This window comes from Bos taurus, chromosome X, assembly GCF_002263795.3.
Source record: "Bos taurus isolate L1 Dominette 01449 registration number 42190680 breed Hereford chromosome X, ARS-UCD2.0, whole genome shotgun sequence".
Taxonomy (NCBI): domain Eukaryota; kingdom Metazoa; phylum Chordata; class Mammalia; order Artiodactyla; family Bovidae; genus Bos; species Bos taurus.
This window is the reverse complement of record NC_037357.1, coordinates 51,702,288-51,727,362: the sequence shown is the minus strand read 5'-3', so window position 1 is coordinate 51,727,362 and position 25,075 is coordinate 51,702,288. Positions and strand designations below refer to the sequence as shown.

The 25,075-nt window shown below is 42.8% G+C and overlaps 1 long non-coding RNA gene across 1 annotated transcript; it reads right to left on the bottom strand.

Moving 5' to 3' along the window:
- Positions 1–6,779: 6,779 nt before the first annotated feature.
- On the bottom strand, positions 6,780–17,958 carry LOC132344273 (uncharacterized). The gene is made up of 3 exons (XR_009493475.1): positions 17,575–17,958; positions 15,849–16,023; positions 6,780–7,008 (listed from the first exon to the last, which is right to left on the bottom strand). It is a non-coding gene; the product is annotated as an uncharacterized lncRNA (long non-coding RNA).
- Between the last annotated feature and the right edge of the window lie 7,117 nt (positions 17,959–25,075).

Here is a 25,075-nt window from a genome sequence, read left to right as displayed (position 1 = left end):
GTTTATCTTCTCCTCTCTTTGTATTTTGATTTAAAAGAAAAATGTATAAAGCAGTAACCATAAATCTGTAAATAGGAACCATATGCAAACCTGCCATTTATCACAATAAATAGAGGAATGTGGCAGAGCTGGGAGGGAACAGAGTTTAGAATACTAAGAAAACTATCTCAGTATTAACACAAACTTGACTTTTTTAAAGGTAAGATAATAATTATAATTCGCAGCATAACCCCCCAAAAAAGCACGAAACAAATTTAAAAACTCCAGACTTAAAAATATTTTAAAAGTAAAGAGTAAGAGTGATAATCACTTTGTGCAAGAGAAAATTTCAATTAATCACAGAAAAAGACTGTAATTGAGGAGTGATGGAACAAAAATGGGCTGACATGTGGAAAGTTAGAAAACTGTTAGGAAAAATCTTTCCTCAGAAATATCTCTGCAATGCTGCTACTGCTAAGTCGCTTCATCATGTCCGACTCTGTGGGACCCCATAGGCGGCAGCCCACCAGGCTCCTCTGTCCCTGGGATTCTCCAGGCAAGAATACTGGAGTGGGTTGCCATTTCCTTCTCCAAATCTCTGCAATACCAACAGATAAAACTATTCAATGAAAAGGCAGATTGGCAAAGACGATTAACAATAAATGTAACCCAGTATATGTTATCTATTAATATAAGAGTCTCGTCTTACATCCAAAAAGAGTTTGAAAACAAAAGGGTAGAAAATGGTATCCATGCAAATCATCCCAAAGTGGGAGTTACAGTGGCTGTACTGGCATTAGATGAAATAGATTTTAACAGAACTGTTTTTTTTTTTTTTTTTTTACAGAATAGCAACAGATTTCTATATTAATAAAAAATCAGTACACAAAGGAGATGTATGAGTTATATATCCATAAGTTCCCAGCAGCCTCCCCAAATATATGAAACAAAAAGTGACAGAACTGGATAGAGTACATAGTTCTAAATAATCCTTGGAGACTTCAACACTCCATTTTCAATGAGGAACAGGCACATAGACAGGAGACCAATAGTGAGATCAAGGAACGGAACAGCTAGACCTAACTAACATCTGTAGAGCACACAGCCAAGAAAAGCAAATGTGTTTGGAAAGCAACACAGGGAAGCCACAAGGCTTCCCTTGTGGCTCAGCTCGTAAAGAATCCTCCTGCCATGCGGGAGACCTGGGTTCAATCCCTGGATTGGGAAGATCCGCTGGAGAAGGAACGGCTAGCCACTCCAGTATTCTGTCCTGGAGAATTTCAAGGACTGTATAGTCCATGGGGTCACAAAGAGTTGGACATGACTGAGTGGCTTTCACTTGGAAAGCAACAGCAAAGGAGACAGGGAAGTTTGCTACCCTTGCTTGAAATGGGCACACTTGAGAAGCAACCGGGATGACTGCCCCATGGTCCACCCCCTGCTGCACCCCATGATCCATCTTCAGTGACCACCCTACTACACTGGATTTCTGATCCCCAAAGACTCTAGGCAGGCCCCTGGAAAGTGGGAATCAAAAGCGGAACTGTTAAGAAGCTTTGTCATCAGCACCCCCTGTCACTATCGGCTGAACACTCCCTAGACTTCCACTCTATGGATTCACTGATGATCCCCAGCCTCAGACTGCGTCCTCAGAGGTGCCAGGCAAAGGGGGCAAAACAGCCCACCTCAGGCCAGGATACAGTCAATTCACCACAGTTCCCTCCTCAGGCACGAGAACAACAAGATAGGGTGGGAAGAGACGGCCGAGGTCGAGAAGCAACAGAACAGGCACAAGCCAAAGCACAATCCAGGCACCTTTGGCAGCTTCAGCCCAGGTCACCATCAACTTAAACTAACAAAACTTTTAGTTAGCAAAAGAGAAGCGAGTTAAAGCTGTTCGGGCTTCCCGGGTCGTGGTTGGGCCATCTTGTTGTGACACCAAAAGTTCTGTTTATCTCCCATCTACCCTACTAATGAAGGAGGGATCCCCTACCCTAAGAAGTGTGAGATGGCCAAGCACACGACACTGGACTGATGGACAGCTGTTGGTGAGTCTCAGGTACTCACAGCCTGGGTGGACAACAGGGAATGCCATGCAAGAAATTGGGGAGTGTGGCTCTGGAGTAGAGTTAAGCGGCAGGGACCATGGGAAATAGATGTTGTAGTAACAAGAGGATGGGGCACACCAGGGTTCCCACATGAGGGGATCGTTGTCCTGTAGGAATCATTGCACTGCCTGGCAGGGAAGTAAAGCTTGGTGGCTGCAAGAATGGGCAGAGTGCGGCTAGTCTGGCTGATAGGAGAGAATCAGCTGGGTGGGGTATTTTTCCCACAGGGAGGGGGACATTGCAGGTGAGAGCAGGAGAAAGCACAGTTGGGCCAGCAGGGTATTTGAGTCTCAAAGTCATCAAGGCAGCTTAGAAAATTTGAGGTCTTAATATACAGATGGGAAGCCTATGTAAAAAGGTCTACAGATGAAAAGCAATCCTTTTCAAGATGCCAGTGACCTATTTTGCAGGAAAAAAAATGGTCCTATAATTTATGTGGAATTGCAAGAGACCAGGGAAAACTAAGACAATCTTGAAAAAGAAAGTTGGAGGAGCCTATTACAAGCCCCTCTAACCTGGATCTCAGAGCAGTACTGTGATCAACAACCTGTTCAGCACAGGCACTGTGACCGCCATCCTCTACGAATGCCCCGAAGATCCTTGCCTCCTGGTGTTCATGTTCTAGTGTAGAGCCTTACCTCATTTAATAAAGATGACCAAAAGACCCTGATGCTGGGAAGGATTGAGGGCAGGAGGAGAAGAGGGCGATAGAGGATGAGATGGTTGGATGGCATGACAGACTCAGTGGATATGAGTGTGAACAAACTCCAGGAGATAGTGAAGGACAGGGAAGCCTGATGGGCTGCAGTCCATGGGGACATAAAGAGTCAGACACGATTTACCAACTGAACAGCAATGTGACCAGCCATTTGTTGCACAGCAATGGAAAAGTAAAATACATGTTGGCACTGAGAGTAGGGGTTCATGGTAAACAATAACAACAAAGAAAGGACTTTGAGAGAGTATTCAGTTCAGTTCAGTCACTCAGTGATGTCTCTTTGCGACCCCATGAACTGCAGCACATCAGGCCTTCCTGTCCATCACCAACTCCCGAAGTTCACTCAAACAAACGTCCATCGAGTCGGTGATGCCATCCAGCCATCTCATCCTCTGTCGTCCCCTTCCCCTCCTGCCCCCAATCCCTCCCAGCATCAGTCTTTTCCAATGAGTCAACTCCTCGCATGAGGTGGCCAAAGTATTGGAGTTTCAGCTTTAGCATCAGTCCTTCCAAAGAACACCCAGGACTGATCTCCTTCAGAATGGACTGGTTGGATCTCCTTGCAGTCAGGGACTCCCAAGAGTCTTCTCCAACACCACAGTTCAAAAGCATCAGTTCTTCAGCACTCAGCTTTCTTCACAGTCCAACTCTCACATCCATACATGACTACTGGAAAAACCATAGCCTTGACTAGACGGACCTTTGTTGGCAAAGACATGTCTCTGCTTTTAATATGCTGTCTAGGTTGGTCATAACTTTCCCTCCAAGGAGTAAGCATCTTTTAATTTCATGGCTGCAATAACTATCTGCAGTGATTTTGGAGCATTAGCGATAGTCAAAGATGCTTTGAAGAGAACCTTATCAGAAGCCCGGTTGAGGGCAATTGTGGAGGCTGCCAGTGAGTTATAAGGGAAATAGGGAAAGTGCTATGGAAACTGGAGGAAAGGATCCCTTTTTATATTTTAGCAGAAAGATAGGAGAAAGCACAGCACAAACCAATCAGAAACAACATGAAGCCCTTCAAATGACATTATGTGGATAAATTTCTACTTGGACTGCCCTTTTGTATTTTTTAAAATTTATTTTATTGAAGTATAGTTGATTTACAATGTTGTGCTAATTTCTGCTGTACAGCAGAGTGATTCAGTTATACATGCACATATATAGTTTTTCATATCCTTTTTCCATTATGGCTTATTCTAGGATATCGAATACAGTTCCCTGTCCTATACAGTAGGACTTTGTTGTTTATCCATTCTATATATAATAGTTTGCATCTGCTAACCCCAAACTCCCAATCCATCCCTCCCCCCACACTGCTCCCACTTGGCAATCACAAGTCTGTTCTCTAGGTTTGTGAGTCTGTTTCTGTTTCACAGGTAAGTTTACGCATGTCATGTTTTAGATTCCACATATAAGTGCTACCATATGGCATTTGTCTTTCTCTTTCTGACTTACTTTACTTAGTATGGTAATCTCTAGGCCCATCGATGTTACTCCATATTGCTGCAAATGGCATTATTTCATTCTGAGTAATGTATCACATCTTCTTTATCCATTCATCTGTTGATGGACATTCAGGCTTTTTCCACGTCTTGGCTATTGTGAATAGTGTGGCTATTGTTTATGTATTTTTACTGTAAGGTGTCTCAATTTTTCTCTGAATGTACACAAAGGATAAATTATAAATCAATGAAAATAAATGTTTTAATGTAGTTTGTCAGCTACCTAATGGAGTCAGACTTTTACTACAAAAGTCTGGGGGTGAGGACACAAGTTTCTAGTCTCCAAGGTATTATTATTATTTAATTGGTTACATTCTCTTTGCTTTATTTATAAAGTGGTACTTGCACTGGCTGTGGGACTCGTGCATTTTAACTTCTTAGGGATAATAGTAACACTATGAAAATTAAATTAAAATGGTAAGACTAAGAGCAAACACTTACATGACACTTAAGTGCCACGTGCTCTTCTGAGTGCTTTATATGTATTAACTCATTTAATGAAATTAAATACTGAGTGGGGGAGACAAAGCCCTCTGCCACTCCGTACGGAATACTGCATGTTACTATGTGGTCATGCACTTTTAAAATATTAACACCGATGACAGAAAAGAGGATGGCGTTGCATTAACTTATTTTAGTGCTCATTTATGGAGCACCTACTAAGAAGAAAACACAGTAGTACTGATAGGTGCTTTGGGAGAGACAGAGAGAAATAAATCCCTTTAAGATCCCAATCATTCAGAAGCTCATATCCTAGGGGTTGGGAGATGGAAGTAGACACAAATATGTAAAAATGTGAAAATATATTAGGATATGAGACATGCTACCATAGAATATGAAAGAGGGGGAGGGGGTGGTACCAATGAGACCTAGAGAGCACCTACACTGCCTTACCAAAACATGCCTAAAGGAAATCCTCTACCGTCAACCCCCTGGCCTTTCTCCTTCTCTGATCCTGTATTCTGGTCAATTACAACTTCATCCCCCCGTCACCCCCCTTAAATAGCTTCCATTTCTTAGGCCCATTTTCTTCTTTCCATCTTTTTGGCATGGGAAGGTCAGGAAATATTTCAGACCTACATAATGGTATAAAGAATACTGCATCCGTGTACCCATCACCCAACTTCAGAAATTTTACACTACAGATACAGCTGAAGCCCGGTACGTACCTGTGTCCTCCAGAAAGATATGCCCAAGTCCAGGTCCCTGGTACCTGTGAATGTGACCTTATTTGGAAATAGGGTCTTTGCAGTTGTAATTACATCAGGATCTAATTTAATGGAGTCACCCTGGATTTGGGATGGGCCCTAAATGGACTGGGTGGTATCCTTATGACAGAAAGAGTGTGATTTGAGATACACAGACACAGGGAAGAAGGTCATGTGAAGACAGGAGTTATTTTGCCACAAGCCAAGAAGTGTCAGAAGCCACCACAAACTGGGGGTGGCAAGGAGGATTCTCCCCCAGAGCCCCTTGCTTTCAGACTTCTGACCTCTAGAACTGGTGAGCGAATAAATTTTATGTTGTTTTAAGCCACCTACTTTGTGGCAATTTGTTACGGCAGCCCTAGGAAAGTAAAAGTAACCCTTCCCAGTTGAATTCTCCTCTCTCCCTCTCCACCAGCCTAAGCAAGGTGTTTATCATCCTCATGCATGCCTTTCTACAAGTTACATATGCATGCATTCCTTCCATGCATACCTTTTACTACATATATGTATCTATAATCAGTGAATGTTTTGCATGTATTTAAATCTCATATTCATATCATAATGGTTCTATCCTTCTGAACCTAGTTTGTTCCCTCATCCATTTTTTTCTTCACTGCCAGGAGGTTTTTCTGTATCTCAGGGCCTTGAGAATTCTAGTCTCGTCCCCACTCCTTTACTGTCAGCCTTTACTGTCCCATTCAGCTTACCTGTGTATCAAGTCACTGAACAAACGATGGTCTTACCACAGGACAAACTCAGTCCCTCACAACACCCATCCCCTGCCCCATGCCCATCATTGCTCTTAGACGGTGATGCTCAAACTTTGAGATGCCTCAGAGTCACCTGGAGGACATGTAAAGCCTGATAGCTGGGCCACCTTCAGAATAATGATCCAGTAAATCTGGAGTGGGGCCTGAGAGGTTGCACTTCTAACAAGTTCCCAGGTGATGCTGATGCCGCTGGTCTGTGGCAGCTCAGTAGCTCCATCTGGTCTCCAGATAAGCTTGGTCACCCCCTGGTTCCTCTCACTAAAATGAAGTAGGGGCTAGACCTCTGTCTCCCTCTTTACATAAATTGTTTGTCAATTGATATATTAATTAACCTGAGGCTGCAATAAAAGGCTTCCTGATAACTTGGTTGGTAAAGAATCCACCTGCAATGCAAGAACTTAAAAAAATGGTTTCAATGACAGTAAAGTGGACAAAAACAAAAAGATACAAGATTTGCATCAGTGTTACACATCAGAAAAATCTGCGGCTTATCCATGGCTAGCAAATTTTTATTTTTATCATGAACAAACGCAGTCAAATATATCTGACAAATGTAAGAAAAAAAGTCAGATGTCAGTGGATAAGACATTTCACATGATGAAATCTGGAACAAAACCAGTGTTGATAAAATTCCCACTGGCTACTGAGAAGCCGAAAATCTCATTCGTGAGGGACACGTCCATTGTTTCTTCCTCCATCATGTCTTTCTATGCTTGACAGCTGTGGGATGAAGTAAGAGTCAATTAACAATTGTAAACCAGGGGGCAGTCCCAAGATAGCAGAGGAATAGGACGGGGAGACCACTTACTTCCCCCACAAATTCATCAAAAGATCATTTGAATGTGGAGCAACTTCCACAAAACAACTTCTAAATGCTGGCGGAGGATACCAAGCACCCAGAAAGGCAGCCCAATCTCTTCAAAAGGAGGTAGGACAAAATATAAAAGACAAAAACTCAGAGAAAAGATTTAGGGACGGAGACCCATCCTGGGGAGGGAGTCAGGAAAGAGGAGAAGTCTCCACACAGTAGGAAACCCTCGCACAGGAGTGTCTGAGGGGAGTTCTGGAATCTCAGAGGGCAACATAACCAGGAGGGGGAAAAAAAAAAAAACACAGAATACACACCTAAGCACAACTGCCAGTGGAGAAGTGGCCCAGACACTCGGGTCCACCACCAGTGAGTGGGGGCTGGGCAGGGAGGCGCAGCCTGCATAACTGGTCCTTAGGGTAAGGACCAGGCCTGAATGCCCTGAGGACAGTCTGAGGGAGCTAATGTGAGACAGCAACCCAAACCGTGGGATCACCAGAGAGACACACAAAAGAGACCTTTGTCACGAAAGGCTCTATCAGCACCCCTGGCACGCTCACAGAACAAAGGATTGAGCAAATACCAAAGGAGAGCAAGCCAGCTGCCACATAGGGCCCTCCCTCCCCGGAGGCAGAGAGGCAGGCGAGAGACAGCCAGAGGCAGAAGGCAAGGGGCTGCTGCAATCTCGGCCCCAGAGATGACATCTTCCACCAAACTGTGAGCAGGCTCGCAGTTGCTAACCTCGTCTTCTTGGGATCCTAGATGGTTGACATCTGCCAGGAGTGTCACAGCCTGGGATCAGCTCCCCAGAGGAGACATACGGTACACCTGGAACTGCGCTCTTGTGGAAACTGAGTGGCGGGGACCAGGCAGGTGAGTTAGACGCATGGCCCACCGAGCACCCGGTCGCCTGAGCTGCTCGGACCTGGGAGGGGCACAAAACGCACAGCCTATCCGGGTCTGTGCCCTTGTGGAGCAGCTGAGAACCTGAGCGGCTCAGACCTGGGAAGTGCATGAAACGCAGGGCCCACTTGGCACAGTGCCCTTGCAGAGCACCCTGGAGACTGATCAGTCTAGACCCGGGAAGCACATGCTGCCTTGGACTGTGGCAAACATAATGTGGTCCATCCACTGCGAGCACTCCCCACACACGCCAGTGGTGTTTGTTTGCAGAGTCCCTCCGTCTCCACAACACAACTGAACAAGTGAGCCTAAGTGGCCACCTTCGCCCCCTTGTGTGAGGGCAGAAATTAGACACTGAAGAGACTTGCAGAGGAAGCCAAAATAAACAAAGAAAGGGGAACCGCTTTGGAAGTAACAGGTACAACAGATTGAAACCCTGCATTTAATACTGGAGACATCTGAGGGGCGCCTATAGACCTTGAGAACAAGTACAAGCCAGAACAAGGGATGATCTGACACTGAACAGACCCCACAATGCCCAGAGAAATTCCTAGATATATTTTTACTGTTATCACTTTTTAATTTTTTGTTAATTTAGTTTTTATCACTCCTTTAACTTTCATTTTTATAGCCTACTATTACGTTTCCCACAAAACCCCTATTTTTATTTAGAAAACAAATTCCATAGTTCTTTGATTACTGTGACTGATTATGTTTGTATTTTTTATATTTTATTTTTGAGAGTCTAACCTCTCTCCCAGGTTTATAATCTTTGCTTTTTGATATTTGTTATCAATTTTGTACCTCTAAGAATCTAATCTTCAGTATCCATTTTCACTTAAAGATCTGATTACTGGCTTGACTGCTCTCTCCCTTTTCTCCTCCAGGTCACCTCTATTGCCTTCCTCCCTCTTCTCTTCTGTATATAACTTTGTGAATCTCTCTGGGTGTCCCAGGCCGTGGACAGCACTTAGGGATTAGATTAATGGCTTGATTGTTCTCTCCCCTTTTGACTCTCCCTTTTCTCCTCCTGGTCACCTCTATCTTCCTCTTCCCTCTTCTCTTCTCTATATAACTCTGTGAATCTCTCTGGGTGTTTCTGGCTGTGGAGAACTGTTTCATCAATAAACTTAGGGGTTTTATCGTCTGTGCTGTGTGGATGGAGAAGTCTTGAGGCTACTGTAAGACAGGGACCAAAAGCCAGAGGCAGGAGGCTTAACTCCAAAACTTTAGAACATCAGAGAACGCCTGACTCCAGAGAACATTAATAGACAAGAGCTCACCCCAAAGTCTCCACACCTACACTGAAACCAAGCTCCACCCAAGACCTAACAAGAATCAGTGCAAGACACACCACAATAATTCTCCAGCAAAACAGGAACCCAACCTTGAACATTAAAAGATGGGCTGCCCAAAGCCATGCTGAACCCATAGACACCCCAAAACTCACTACTGGACACTTCACTGCACTCCAGAGAGAAGACATCCAGTTCCACCCACCAGAACACAGGCACAAGCTCCCCCCAACCAGGAAACCTTGACAAGCTGTTAGTCCAACCCTACCCACAGGGAGAAGACTCCACAATTAAGAGGAACCACAAACTTCCAGCCTGCAGAAAGGGCACCCCAAACACAGCAATCTAAACAAAAGGAAAAGGCAGAGAAATATACAGCAGGTGAGGGAACATGCTAAAAACCCACCAAACCAAACAAAAGAGGAGGAGATACCTGAAAAGGTATTCAGAATAAGGACAGTAAAGATGATCCAAAATCTTGAAAACAAAATGGAGCTATGGATAAATAGACTAGAGGCAAGGATCGAGAAAATGCAAGAAATGTTTAACTAAGGACCTAGAAGAAATAAAGAAGAATCAACCAGTAATGAATAATGCAGTAATTGAGATCAAAAGCACTCTGGAGGGAACCAACAGTAGAATAACTGAGGCAGAAGAGAGGATAGGTGAGGTGGAAGACAGAATGGTGGAAATAAATGAAGCACAGAGGAAAAAAGAAAAAAAAGTATCAAAAGAAATGAGAACAAACTCAGAGACCTCTGGGACAAAGTTAAATGCCCCAACATTTGAATCATAGGTGTCCCAGAAGAAGAAGACAAAAAGAAAGTGAGTGAGAAAATACTTGAGGAGATAGTAGTCGAAAACTTCCCTAATGTGGGGAAGGAAACAGCCACCCACGTCCAAGAAACCCAGAGCGTCCCAAATTGGATAAACCCAAGGCAAAACACCCCGAGACACAAATTAATCAAACTAACGAAGATCAAACTTTAAAAGCAGCAAGAGAAAAGCAACAAAAAACACACAAGGGGATCCCCATAAGGATAACAGCTGATCTTTCAATAGAAACTCTCCAGGCCAGAAAGGGATGGCAGGACATACTTAAAGTGATGAAAGAGAAAAACTTACAACCAAGATTACTCTACCCAGCAAGGATCTGATTCAGATATTAAGGAGAAATCAAAAGCTTTACAGACAAGCAAAAGCTGAGAGAATTCAGCACCACCAAACCAGCTCTTCAACAAATACTAAAGGATCTTCTCTAGACAGGAAACACAGTAAATGTTTATAAAAACGAACCCCGCCCCCAAAATGTAAATGGCAACAGGATCATACTTATCAATAATTACCTTAAATGTAAATGGGTTAAATTCGCCAACCCAAAGACAAAGACTGGTCAACTGGATTAAAAAAACAAGACCCCTATATATGCTGTCTACAAGAGACTCACCTCAAACCTAGGGACACATACAGACTGAAAATGAAGGGCTGGAAAAAGATATTTCATGTACATGGGGACCAAAAGAAAGCAGGAGAGCAATACTCATATCAGAAAAAACAGAATGTGAAATAAAGACCATGATAAGAGACTAAGAAGGACACTACATAATGATCAAAGGATCAATCCAAAAAGAAGATATAACAATTATATATGCACCCAACACAGGTGCACCTCAATACGGAAGGCAAATGCTAACGAGTATGAAAGGGGAAATTAAGAGTAACACAATAATAGTGGGGGACTTTAATACCCCCCCACACTTATGGATAGATCAACCAAACAGAAAATTAGCAAGGAAACACAAGTGCTAAATGATACAATGGACCAGTTAGAGCTAATTGATATCTATAGGGCATGTCACCCAAAAACAATGGAATTCACCTTTTTCTCAAGTGTACATGGAACATTCTCCAGGATAGATCACATCCAGGGCCATAAATATAGCCTTGGCAAAACTAAAAAAAAAATTGAAATTATTTGAAGCATCTTTTCTGAACACCAGGCGGTAAGATTAGATGTCAAGTACAGGAAAAAAAAAAAAAGAAAACTATTAAAAATACAAACATATGGAGGCTAGACAACATGCTTCTGAATAACCAACAGATCATGGAAGAAATCAAAAAGGAAATGAAAATCTGCATAGAAAACAAGTGAAAATGAAAACACAACAAGCCAAGACCTATGGGATTCAGTAAAAGCAGTACTAAGAGGGAGATTCATAGCAATACAAGCCTACCTCAAGAACCTAGAGAGACATCAAATAAAGAACCTAACTTTACATATAAAGCTAGTAGAAAAAGAAGAAAAGAACCACCCCAAAGTTAGTAGAAGGAAAGACATCATAAAGCTGAGAGCAGAAATAACTGAAAAAGAAACAAAGGAGACTGTAGCAGAAATCAACAAAACTAAAAGCTCGTTCTTTGAGAAGATAAATAAAATAGACAAACCATTAGCCGTCTCACAGGAAAAACCGGGAGAAGAATCAAATCAATAAACTTAGAAACAAAAATGGAGAAATCACAGCAGACAACACAGAAATACAAAAGGTCCTAAGAGACTACTATGAGCATTATATGCCAATAAAATGGACAACTTGGAAGAAATGGACAAATTCTCAGAAAAGTATAACTTTCCAAAACTGAACCAGGAAGAAATAGAAAATCTTACCAGGCCCATCACAAGCAGGGAAATTGAAGCTGTAATAAAAAACCTTCCAACAAACAAAAGCCAAGGACCAGGTGGCTTCACAGGTGAAATCTACCAAAAACTTAAAGAGCTAACACCTATCCTACTCAAAACTCTTCCAGAAAATTGCAGAGGCGGGTAAAGTGCCAAACTCATTCTATGAGGCCACCATCACCCTAATGCCCAAACCAGACAAAGATGCCACAAAGAAAGAAAACTACAGGACACTTTATCACTGATGAACAGAGACGCAAAAATCCTCAACAAAATTCTAGCAAACCAAATCCAACAACATATTAAAAAGATCACACATCATGACCAAGTGGGCTTTATCCCAGGGATGCAAGGATTCTTCAGTATTCACAAATCAATCAATGGGATACACCATAGGAACAAATTGAATGATAAAAACCATATGGTTATCTCAACAGATGCAGAGAAAGCCTTTGACAAAATTCAGCGCCCATTTATGATAAAAACTCTCCAGAAGGCAGGCATAGAAGGAACATACCTCAACATAATAAAAGCCATATACGACATGCCCACAGCAAACATTATCCTCAATGGTGAAAAATTGAAAGCATTTCCTCCAGAATCAGGAACAAGACAAGGGTGCCCACTCTCACCACTACTATTCAACATAGTTTTGGAAGTCCTAGCCACAGCAATTGGAGAAGAAAAATAAATAAAAGGAATCCAGATTGGAAAAGAAGACGTAAAACCCTCACTGTTTGCAGATGACATGATCCTCTATGTAGAAAACCCTAAAGACATCACCAGAACGTTACTAGAGCTAATCCATGAATATAGTAAAGTTGCAGGATATAAAATTAACACAGAGAAATCCCTTGCATTCCTATACACTAACAATGAGAAAACAGAAAGAGAAACTAAGGAAACAATCCCATTCACCACTGCAATGAAAAGAATAAAATACTTAGGAATAAATTTACCTAAAGAAACAAAAGACTTATATATGGAAAACTATAAAACACTGATGAAAGAAATCAAAGATGACACAAATAGATGGAGAAATATACCATGTTCATGGATTGGAAGAGTCAATATAGTGAAAGTGAGTACACTACCCAAAGCAATCCCTGTCAAGCTACCAACGGGATTTTTCACAGAACTATAACAAATAATTTCACAATTTGTATGGAAACACAAAAAACCTCGAATAGCCAAAGCAATCCTGAGAGAGAAGAATGGAACGGGAGGAATCAACCTGCTTGCCTTCAGACGACACTACAAAGCTACAGTCATCAAGACATTATGGTACTCGCACAAAGACAGAAATATAGATCAGTGGAACAAAATAGAAAGCCCAGACATAAGCCCATGCACCTATGGATACCTTATCATTGAGAAACGGGGAAAAAATATACAATGGAGAAAAGACAATCTCTTTAACAAGTGGTGCTGGGAAAACTGGTCAACCACCTGTAAAAGAATGAAACTAGAACACTTTTTAATACCATACACAAAAATAAACTCAAAATGGATTAAAGATCTAAACGTAAGACCAGAAACTATCAAACTCTTAGAGGAAAACATAGGCAGAACACTCTCTGACATAAATCACAGCAAGATCCTCTATGACCCTCCTCCCAGAGTAATGGAAATAAAAGCAAAAATAAGCAAATGGGACATAATTAAACATAAAAGCTTTTGCACAACGAAGGACACTATAAGCAGGGTGAAAAGGGAGCCTTCAGAATGAGAGAAAATGATAGCAAACGAAGCAACTGACAAAGAATTAATCTCCAAAATATACAAGCAGCTCCTGCAGCTCAATTCCAGAAAAATAAACAACCCAATCAAAAAATGGGCCAAAGAACTAAACAGACATTTCTCCAAAGAAGACATACAGATGGCTAACAAACACATGAAAAGATGCTCAACATCACTTATTATCAGAGAAATGCAAATCAAAACCACAATGAGGTACCATCTCATGCCAGTCAGAATGGCTGCCATCAAAAAGTCTACAAACAATAAATGCTGGAGAGAGTGTGGAGAAAAAGGGCACCCTCTTACACTGTTGGTGGGAATGCAAACTAGTACAGCCACTATGGAGAACAGTGTGGAGATTCCTTAACAACAAAAAAAAAAAAAAAAAACTGGAAATAGAACTGCCATACAACCCAGCAATCCCACTGCTGGGCATACACACTGAGGAAACCAGAGTTGAAAGAGACACATATACCCTAATGTTCAATGCAACACTGTTTACAATAGCTAGGACATGGAAGCAACCTAGATGTCCATCAGCAGACGAATGGATTAGGCAGTTGTGGTACATATACACGACGGACTATTACTCAGCTATAAAAAAAAAAAAAAAGAATGCATTTCAGTCAGTTCTAATGAGGGGGGTGAAACTGGAGCCTATTATACAGAGTGAAGTAAGTCAGAAAGAGAAACACCAAATACAGTATATTAACGCATATATATGGAATTTAGGAAGATGGTAACAGCAACCCTATATGCAAGACAGCAAAGAGACACCGATGTAAAGAACAGACTTTTGGACTCTGTGGGAGAACGCGAGGGTGGGACGATATGAGAGAATAGCACTGAAACGTGTATATTACTCTATGAAAAATAGATGACCAGTGCAAGTTTGATGCATGAAGCAGGGCACCCGAAGCTGGTGCTCTGGGACAACTCAGAGGGATGGGGTGGGGAGGGAGGTGGGAGCGGGGTCAAGATGGTGGGACACATGTACACCCATGGCTGATTCATGTTGATGTATGGCAAAAACCACCACAATATTGTAAAGTAACTGGCCTCCAATTAAAATATATAAATTAATTAAAAAAATTGTCAACCAGTAACAGGCAACAGTGGCTTTCTAAATCTAAGAAAACAGTCAGTCCTACATATGCCTGCTAAGTCAAAAGAGAAATTACCACATTTACCTCTCTCAACACAGACCTTGAGATATGTCACCAATCACTCACCCCTCATACCAACGTCCTCTCCCACTCGCCAAACACCAAAATGCCTGCTTTGTTGGTGGTGGTTTTTCTTGAGAGAGACTTTTATCTAATAAGTCTTTCCACCTTACAAGCCTGTGCCCTCTCCATCAATCACACTCTTAAACTCCCAGACTCTCAGTTTGCACATCCATAAAAGGAAGAGAAGAAAGACAGGAAAAAGCAAAGCAAGAAAGAGAGGAAGGGATAGGTCAGATATAAGTTGACTTAATGACCAATTCGGTGATGGACAGGGAGGCCTGGCGTGCTGCGATTCATGGGGTCGCAAAGAGTCAGACACGACTGAGTGACTGAACTGAACTGAACTGAATGACCAATTCAGCGGTGAACAACAATCTCACCATGACTAATTTGCTTTTCTTCTGATTGTCCCATGAACTAGAAAATCTTGCAACTGAACAAATAGGGATTAGTCATTAAATGTGCTCCCACTTGAAAATTTTTCACTGACTACATCTTTGTCAATAGTCACAACCTCAAAGGCATTTGCTTTCTCCTGGTTAGGACAAACGACCGTATGTCTGTAGCTCAGTGCTGAAGGCCCAGCTAGTGTACATTCCAGTCACCTTTAGTCGCTTGTTCTGGTTAACTGCGTTCCAAACAAACAGTGGTCTCTGCTACCAGGTCTCAAAAATTTCCCACGTGGGGAAGCCTTACAGCTACAGCTCAAAGGACCTGTAGCTGTGAATGAAGTACATTTCAGAACATGCTGTGTTCTATATTATCTAGCACACAAAGTATTATTAACATTAAGCTGTTTTGAAACTAGACTTTAACCAAGTTTTAATTATTATTTACTTTGGGGAGAACACTTAAAAATGTATGTCAGGAATGGTGGCTGGGTAATACTCAGAGCTGCACACAGATACCTGGGTTCTCCGGGGCTGTCCTCTGCTGGGTCCAGGTCCTTTCCAGGTCCTTCTTCTGGTTTTTTATCGCTGTCCTCCTCCTCACCTTCAGCTTCTTGGACCTCTTCATCAGACTCTTCATACTGATAATCACTCGCTTCTTTCGTGAAGTATAATACAGACTTTGGGACCGGAACTTCATGGAAAAAAATAACCCAATTTATACTCAGTAGCCACATCCAGTACTCTACCCCCAGGGAGGAGAGAAGTAGGTGAAGAAAGAATAGCTGGGCACCTTCCTAGAGGTTGGTGTGACACCTTCAGGGCACTCACATTTCTGCAGCTTCAGGGTTTTCAGGGTGAGGTCTTTACCGTCTTTCCAGTAGATTTCACACCCTGTGCTGCTGATTATTTCTGGCCCTTTGGAGAAGGGATCAGAATCATCTGGGTCTGACCGCATCTGGTATGTTTCTGTCAGAACTTCGTTGAAAAAGTATTCCTTTCACTTAAAAAGAAATTCTACAGTGACGCTCATTGGTTCCCGGACCCCTGAGAATTTTTATTTTTACATCTTTCAGGTGCTCCAGTACAAGTGCATCATTTTCCCAGATCATGCTACCGAGAATCTTTAGGTTTTTAAATGCCCTCAAGCAAAACGAGGGATGCCCTTTGTTTCCCCTTCCCTTCAGGCTCTCTTTCCATCTCCTCCCAGGCCCCTTCTGGAACAGGTACTGGCCACTAACATTCACCTTCTGTGGGCTCATGAATTGCATTGATGATGTCAGCTCTCTTATCAAACAGAGGCTGGCAGAAGGAAGCACACTTTTTCTCAAGACCGTAAAGGTCTTTATAGAATTGGGCTTCCACTTGTGAAAATTATGCCTGGAGGTTTTTGAGAGCTTTGAACCGCTGCTTAACTGCTAGAGGCCAGTGCTGAGTGCAACCTGCCTTTGAGTCTGAGGCTCCCACAGGGTCCGCAAGGGCCTGAGGGCCTGGCCGCCACTTGCCCACCTCGGCCCTGCCGGGACCACAGGCTCCAGCCTCCCAGGACTCAGAGGCAACAGCCAGGGCGCCACCCTCCCAGAGCTCAGCCTCCACCCTCCCAGAGCTCAGCCTCCACTGCAGATTCCTCTGACTTCTGGGATGCAGACCCCTGGACCCTGGGACCCTGAGGCTCCCAGGGTGGGGGCTCCCTCTGCTTGGTGCTCACCCTGCGAGGCTTCGCCTCCCTCTGCCAGGTCTTCCCGCTCCTGCAGAGGCGCGGGACCCTCTCCAGGGCCGGAGGGAGGCTGGGAGCTGTGCGTGACCATCGGGCAGGGGCCAGGGGGCCAGACCAGGACATGGTCATCGTAGGAGAAACTGTGTAGAAGGGAGTGGACCAGACCCCAGAACACAGGCCCAAACTGCTCCAAGGGGTCCCTGTGGCCTGCAACCACTGCTGCGCCTTCCTGCTCACTCTCATCATTCTCTACTGTCTCCTCCTCCTCGACCTCCTCCAACAGGTGCTCCTCCTCCTCCAGGTCCTCCAGCTCGAAATCAGACTCCTCCTCCTCTAACGGCTCTATAGCCCACTCTTCCATTGTGGCCTGTGGCCCACCGTGCCCCCTGCGAAGGCCTCCTGACACCCTCAGGTAGGCCAGAAGGGCCGCGGCCTCCTCAACCCCATCCGTCCCCTCCCAAGCAGGTGCCAGGACCCCAAGGGGACTGGGGTCACAGCCTGCCCTGCCACCAGCCCTGTCCAGGCCACCTGGCATCCAGTCGTGCTCCTCTGTGGCAGACATGGCAGGAGAGACTGTGCCAGACGGTGATGGGCCTGCAGTGATGTCCACGGGGAAGATGGCAGCCGCCGAGCTTAGAGTCGCGGAGGAGATGCCGTTGGCAGCACAGACCGCAGGGTGTGGGTGTGGGCGGCAGAGATGTCAGCTGCACAGGGAACAGGAGTCTGTGAAGTTGCTGGTGTGGGCCCCACGACAGGAATGGAAGGGGGTGGCCTGCAGACTGGCCCACCACGACCGAGGCTGAGATGGCGGTGTACAGGCAGGAAGGAACCTGAAGGGCTGGCGACTGTAGGTGGAGCTTAAAGGTCAACCGGGGACCACTTCCTCCAGCGCCAGCTCTAAGCTCATTTGCCAGGAGTCAAGGATTGGCATGATCGCCATCCAGTGAATGGTCAAGGCCCTCAGCTTCCCTGGGGGCCTGACAGGCCCAGGTCACACTTTAAGCCCACACGAGTCCCTTCCCTTTCATTACATCAGTGCAAAAGCAAAACTACAGTGTCCATATGGGGCGGGGCGGGGTGGGGTGGGGTGCCCTGTGTACGGGAACCTGGATGTGCTGCCCAGATGCCACGCTGGGACAACTCACACCAGCAGAGATACACTTTTTAAAAAAAAGAAAGAAAAAGCAAAGGTGTATAGATCAAATATCAGCAACTGATTAAAACCTCCTGTGAGAGACAGAAAGCGAATATGGTGGTTTTAATGTTGCTAAAGTTACTTAGTAAGAGCATACAAAGTTGATATGGATGCTGATGAGAATGGAGAGTGGAAGAAACAGTAAAAATTGGACTGAACCCTGTTTCATCAGGGCTCCCCTAATTCACTGCAAGGCTCCATGACATGAAGAGAAAGTGACTTCTTTCAAGACTGCACTAAGCACCTGCTCTGCACTAAACAGTTATACACACTCCCTCCCAAATTCATATTTCGAATTGCTTAGCCACCTCACACCCCAGATTTGGGGAGTAGAAGGATATGTGCTCATCTCCTCCTGTGAGAGCACCAGAATTGCAACTACCTGTTGGACAACCATTGACAGGAGGATGCTGGAACCTACCAAAAAGAGACACCCGATGTCCAAAGACAAAGGAGAAGCTACAATGAGATGGTAGGAAGGGTGCAATCACGATAAAATCAAATCCTGTACCCACCCATTGGGCAACCCACAAACTGGAGAACAATGATACTCAAGAATTTCTCTCACTGTTGTGAAAGTTCTGAGCCCCACATCAGGCTTCCCAACCTGGGGAATTTGATAAAGGGGCTGGGAATCCTCAGGGAATCTGACCTTGAAGGCCAGCGGGCTTTGATTATAGTACTTCCACAGGACTGGAGGAAACAGAGACTCCACTCTTGGAGGGCACAAACAAAATCTCACATGCACCACGACCCAAGGGAAAGGAGCAGTGACCCCAGAGGAGACTGATGCAAAACTACCTGCTACTGTTGGAGGGTCACCTGTGGAGGCCTGAGTCGGCAAGGGCTCATGGCACGGATGGGGACACTGGCAGCAGCAGTCCTGGAAGGTCCCCCTTGATCTAAGTCCTTTTGGACTTGCCATTAACCTTACCACAGAGCCCATAGATCCCGGCCCTGGAATGCCTCAGGCCAAAACACTAACAAGAAGGGAGTACAAGCCCACCCATTTGCAGACAATTGAATTAAAGATTTATTGACCAAGGCCCTGCCCACCAAAACAAGACCCAGTTTTCCCCACCCTGTCCTTCCCATCAGAAAGCTTACAGAAGCCTCTTAGCTTCATCCATCAGAGGGCATGCAGAAGAAGCAAGAAGAAAAACAATGGAGAAGATGCAAGAATTGTTTACCAGAGACCTAGAAGAAGTCAAGAACAAACTGAGATGAACACAACACTAGAAGAAGTCAATAGCAGAACAACTGAGGCAGAAGAATGGATAAGGGACCTGGAGGACAGAATGGTGGAAATCACTGCTGTGAAACAGAATATAAGGAAAAAATGCAAAAAAAAAAAAAAAAGTGTAAGAAACTTCTGGGACAACATTAAATGCACCAAAGGGGTCCCATAAGGAGAAGAGAGAGAGAGAAAGGACTCAAGAAAATATTTGAGGAGATAATAGCTGAAAACTTCCCTAACATGGGATAGGGAATGGTCAACCAAGTCCAGGAAGGGCAGAGAGTCCCAGGCAGGATAAACCCAAGGAGGTTTATCCAAGGAGGATAAACCCAAGGAGGTATACTGGTGACTGTATCCACCAATACACCTAGTAATCAAACTGACCAAAATTAAAGACAAAGATAAAATATTAAAAGCACAAGGGGAAAATGACAAATAACACACGAGGGAACCCCCGTCAGGTTATCAGCTGATTTCTCAACAGAAACTCTACAAGCCAGAAGGGAATGGCATGATATATTTAAAGTGATGAAAAGGAAGAAACTCCAACCAAGAATACACCACCCTGCAAGATTCTCATTCAGATTTGATGGAGAAATCAAAAGCTTTCCACACAAGCAAAAGTTAAGAGAATGAAAAGACCTACAGAAAATAAACCCAAAGCAATTAAGAAAATGGAACTAGGATCATATATACCGATAATTACCTTAAATGTAAATGGGTAAAATGTACCAACCAAAAGACATAGACTGGCTGGGTGGATGAAAACATATGCGTGCATGCACTTCCACTTACCCCATCACTCTGCTTAACTCCCAATTTGTATGTAATCATTTTATACTATAGGATTAATCATGCTCCAATTATGGTTTGCAATTGTAATTACCTTTTATTTTTTGTCTGGCTATTGATTGTGAAAACTGATAAACATCTTTTACCATGGTGGGTATGTAACTATTATTCACTTAATACCATTGTATCATGATAATAGAATTATTATATTATTATATAATATATTTATTATATTATATATTATAATATATTGTATATTATAATATATTATATAAGATATAATATGTAACAATATATAATATATTATAATATATAATAATATAATAAAAATAATAATTATTATATATTCTGACAATTATTATCAGAAAAATAATAGATTTCTATATCACCAAAAAAAGGCAGAGGAACCAGAGATCAAATTGCCAACATCCGTGGGATCATAGGAAAAGCAAGAGAGTTCCTAAAAAACATCTAATTCTGCTTTATTGACCACACCAAAGCCTTTGTCTGTATGGATCACAACCAAGTGTGGAAACTTCTTCAAGAGATGGGAATATCAGACCACCCTACCAGCCTCCTGAGAAATCTGTGTGCAGGTCAAGAAGCAACAGTTAGAACCGGACGTGGAACAACAGACTGGTTCCAAATTGGGAAAGGAGTATGTCAAGGCTGTATATTGTCACCCTGCTTATTTAACTTCTATGCCGAGTTGTTGTTGTTGTCTAGTTACTAAGTCATGCCCGACTCTTTTGTGACCCCATGGACTGTAGCCTGCCAGGCTCCTCTGTCCATGGGATTTTCCCAGGCAAGAATATCGGAGTGGGTTGCCATTTCTTTCTGCAGGGGAACTTCCCGATTCAGGGACTGAACCCAGGACTCTTGCATCTCCTGCACTGGCAGGCAGATTCTTTACCACTGAGCCACTGAGGGAAGCAGAGTACACCATGCGAAATGCTGGGCTGGATGAAGCACAAGTTCGAAGGAAGACTGCTGGGAGAAATATCAATAACCTCAGATATGCAGATGACATCACCCTTATGGCAGAAAGTGAAGCAGAACAAAAGAGCTGCTTGATGAAAGTCAAAGAGGGGAGTTAAATTGTTGGCTTAAAACTCAACATTCAAAAACCAAAGATCACGGCATCCAGTCCCATCACTTCATGGCAAATAGAGGGGGAAGCAATGGAAACAGTGACAGACTTTATTTTCCTGGGCTCCAAAATCACTGCAGATGGTGGCTGCAGCCATGAAATTAAAAGACGCTTGCTCCTTGGAAGAAAAGCTATGACCAACGTGGACAGCATATTAAAAAGCAGACATGCCCTTGCTGACAAAGGTCTATCTACTCAAAGCTATGGTTCTTCCAGTAATCATATACGGATGTGAGAGTTGGACCATAAAAAGCTGAGCTCCAAAGAACTGATGCTTTTTAAAAAATATAAATTTATTTATTTTAATTGGAGCTAATTACTTTACAATATTGTATTGGTTTTGCCATACATCAACATGAGTCTGCCACAGGGGTATGGAGAGGGAGGTGGGAGGGGGGTTCAGGATGAGAACTGATGCTTTTGAACTGTGGTGTTGGAGAAGACTCTTGAGAGTCCCTTGGACTGCAAGGAGATCAAACCAGTCAGTCCTAAAGGAAATCAGTCCTGAATATTCACTGGAAGGACTGATGCTGAAGCTGAAACTCCAATATGTTGGCCACCTAATGCAAAGAACTGACTCCTTGGGAAAGACCCTGATGCTGGGGAAAATTGAAGGCAGGGGGAGAAGAGGACGACAGAGGATGAGGTGGTTGGATGGCATCACCAACTCGATGGACATGGGTTTGAGCAAGCTCAGGGAGTTGGTGATGGACAGGGAAGCCTGGGGTGCTGCAGTCCATGGGCTCGCAAAGAGGTGGACACGACTGAGCGACTGAACTGAACTGATATCACCAAAACTACCATTTAATAAAAAAACCTGTAATCACTTTTTAAAATCCAGAATTTTCTTGGATTTTTTTCAAGACAGTATGGAACTGGCACAAAGACAGAAATATTGGTCAATGGAATAAAATAGAAAGCCCAGAGATAAATCCACGCACATATGGACACCTTATCTTTGACAAAGGAGGCAAGAATATACAATGGATTAAAGACAATCTCTTTAACAAGTGGTGCTGGGAACTCTGGTCAACCACTTGTAAAAGAATGAAACTAGACCACTTTCTAACACCATACACAAAAATAAACTCAAAATGGATTAAATATCTAAACGTAAGACCAGAAACTATAAAACTCCTAGAGGAGAACATAGGCAAAACACTCTCCGACATACATCACCGCAGGATCCTCTATGACCCACCTCCCAGAATATTGGAAATAAAAGCAAAAATAAACAAATGGGACCTAATTAACCTTAAAAGCTTCTGCACATCAAAGGAAACTATTAGCAAGGTGAAAAGACAACCTTCAGAATGGGAGAAAATAATAGCAAATGAAGCAACCGACAAACAACTAATCTCAAAAATATACAAGCAACTCCTACAGCTCAATTCCAGAAAAAGAAACGACCCAATCGAAAAATGGGCCAAAGAACTAAATAGACATTTCTCCAAAGAAGACATACAGATGGCTAACAAACACATGAAAAGATGCTCAACATCACTCATTATCAGAGAAATGCAAATCAAAACCACTATGAGGTACAATTTCACACCAGTCAGAATGGCCGCGATCCAAAAGTCTACAAATAATAAATGCTGGAGAGGGTGTGGAGAAAAGGGAACCCTCTTACACTGTTGGTGGGAATGCAAACTAGTACAGCCACTATGGAGAACAGTGTGGAGATTCCTTAAAAAACTGGAAATAGAACTGCCTTATGATCCAGCAATCCCACTGCTGGGCATACACACTGAGGAAACCAGAAGGGAAAGAGACACGTGTACCCCAATGTTCATTGCAGCACTGTTTATAATAGCCAGGACATGGAAGCAACCTAGATGTCCATCAGCAGATGAATGGATAAGAAAGCTGTGGTACATACACAATGGAGTATTACTCAGCCATTAAAAAGAATACATTTGAATCAGTTCTAATGAGGTGGATGAAACTGGAGCCTATTATACAGAGTGTAGTAAGCCAGAAGGAAAAACATAAATACAGTATACTAACGCATATATATGGAATTTAGAAAGATGGTAACAATAACCCGGTGTACGAGACAGCAAAAGAGACACTGATGTATAGAACAGTCTTATGGACTCTGTGGGAGAGGGAGAGGGTGGGAAGATTTGGGAGAATGGCATTGAAACATGTAAAATATCATGTAAGAAATGAGTTGCCAGTCCAGGTTCGATGCACGATACAGGATGCTTGGGGCTAGTGCACTGGGACGACCCAGAGGGATGGTGTGGGGAGGGAGGAGGGAGGAGGGTTCAGGATGTGGAACACATGTATACCTGTGGCGGATTCATTTTGATATTTGGCAAAACTAATACAATTATGTAAAGTTTAAAAATAAAATAAAATTAGAAAAAAAAATAGATTTTTTATTAAAAAAAAAAAAAAAAAGAAAAATACAAATGCCCAGGCAGTAGCTTTTTTTATCCAAAGCTACAGATATGTTTGTAATGAGCTACCATGTTTAAAAACAACTGGACTATACGATGATCTTTTACTTTTATCTAGTTTGTTTCACTTTTTCTATTTCATATTCAGTGCCCTCATTTCATTTACTTTGTTTTCCAATTTTTCCATCTCTCTTTCTGATATTCTTTCTCAAGCCTTTAGCAAGCATAGTAGAAAAGCTACACACACACACATATACATAGTATGTATATCTATTTTAGAAAACTTACGAGTGTTTGCCTAAAAAATTTGTTCTATTTGATTCCATTTGTTTCACTTAGTATGAATACAATGATAGATTTCTAATTAAAAAATAGATATGCAGCAAAGGTTTACTATATAGCACAGGGAACTATAGTCAATGTCTTGTATAACCTAGAAAAGAAAATAATTTAAAAATAATATATATGTATAACTGAATCAGCTTGCTCTGCACCTAAAACACTGTAAGTCAACTAGACTTCAAGGAATACGTATATATTAAGAAAAGAAGCCTGGGGTAATCCATCCAGAGGCACCATTCGTTTTCCATGGCTCAAGAACTGGGCATAGTGGAGAAGTGAATCGAAAAACAGTGGGGATAATTGCCCCTTTCCTACCTAGAACATATGTAATATGGGTTTCTCGCTTTATATCAGCCTTGTTTTATTTTACCTTAACTCATAATCAATGTTTTTAGTGAGGATAGTCCATCTGGCCCCATGTTGTCAAACCCATTTATAAGTGGCAAAGACTCAATTTAACTTCATGAGCTATATGTCAGAGTGCCTATGCCCACTGTAGGGTATTTTATGACAATGGCTGCTATGGTCTGGAGAATGGAAACACTGCAGTGATAAGATGGTTAAGGCAAATATACCTATTGGCTAACTTCAGTAGCTCCCTTAACACTATAGGGACATCTTTTAAAAATTTAGTGTTATCCTCAAGTTTCCTCTATTTTGTGCCCCAGTATTAAGGTCAAAAAATTTTCCTAAAGGATGCATTTTAGCAGATGTTGAAGTCAATTCCCAATCTATTTGTAGAAGTCTAAGCCAATAAGCACTTTTTATCTTTAAAAAATATTGGTATGCTATTGTGGTAAATGTCACCTTTTTAAAGGGTATACTTTACAGGCATCTGGTACATGCACAGTGTAGTTCAGCCATCCCCTCTGTTGTGTCCAAAAGGAAACCCCATGCCCAGTAAT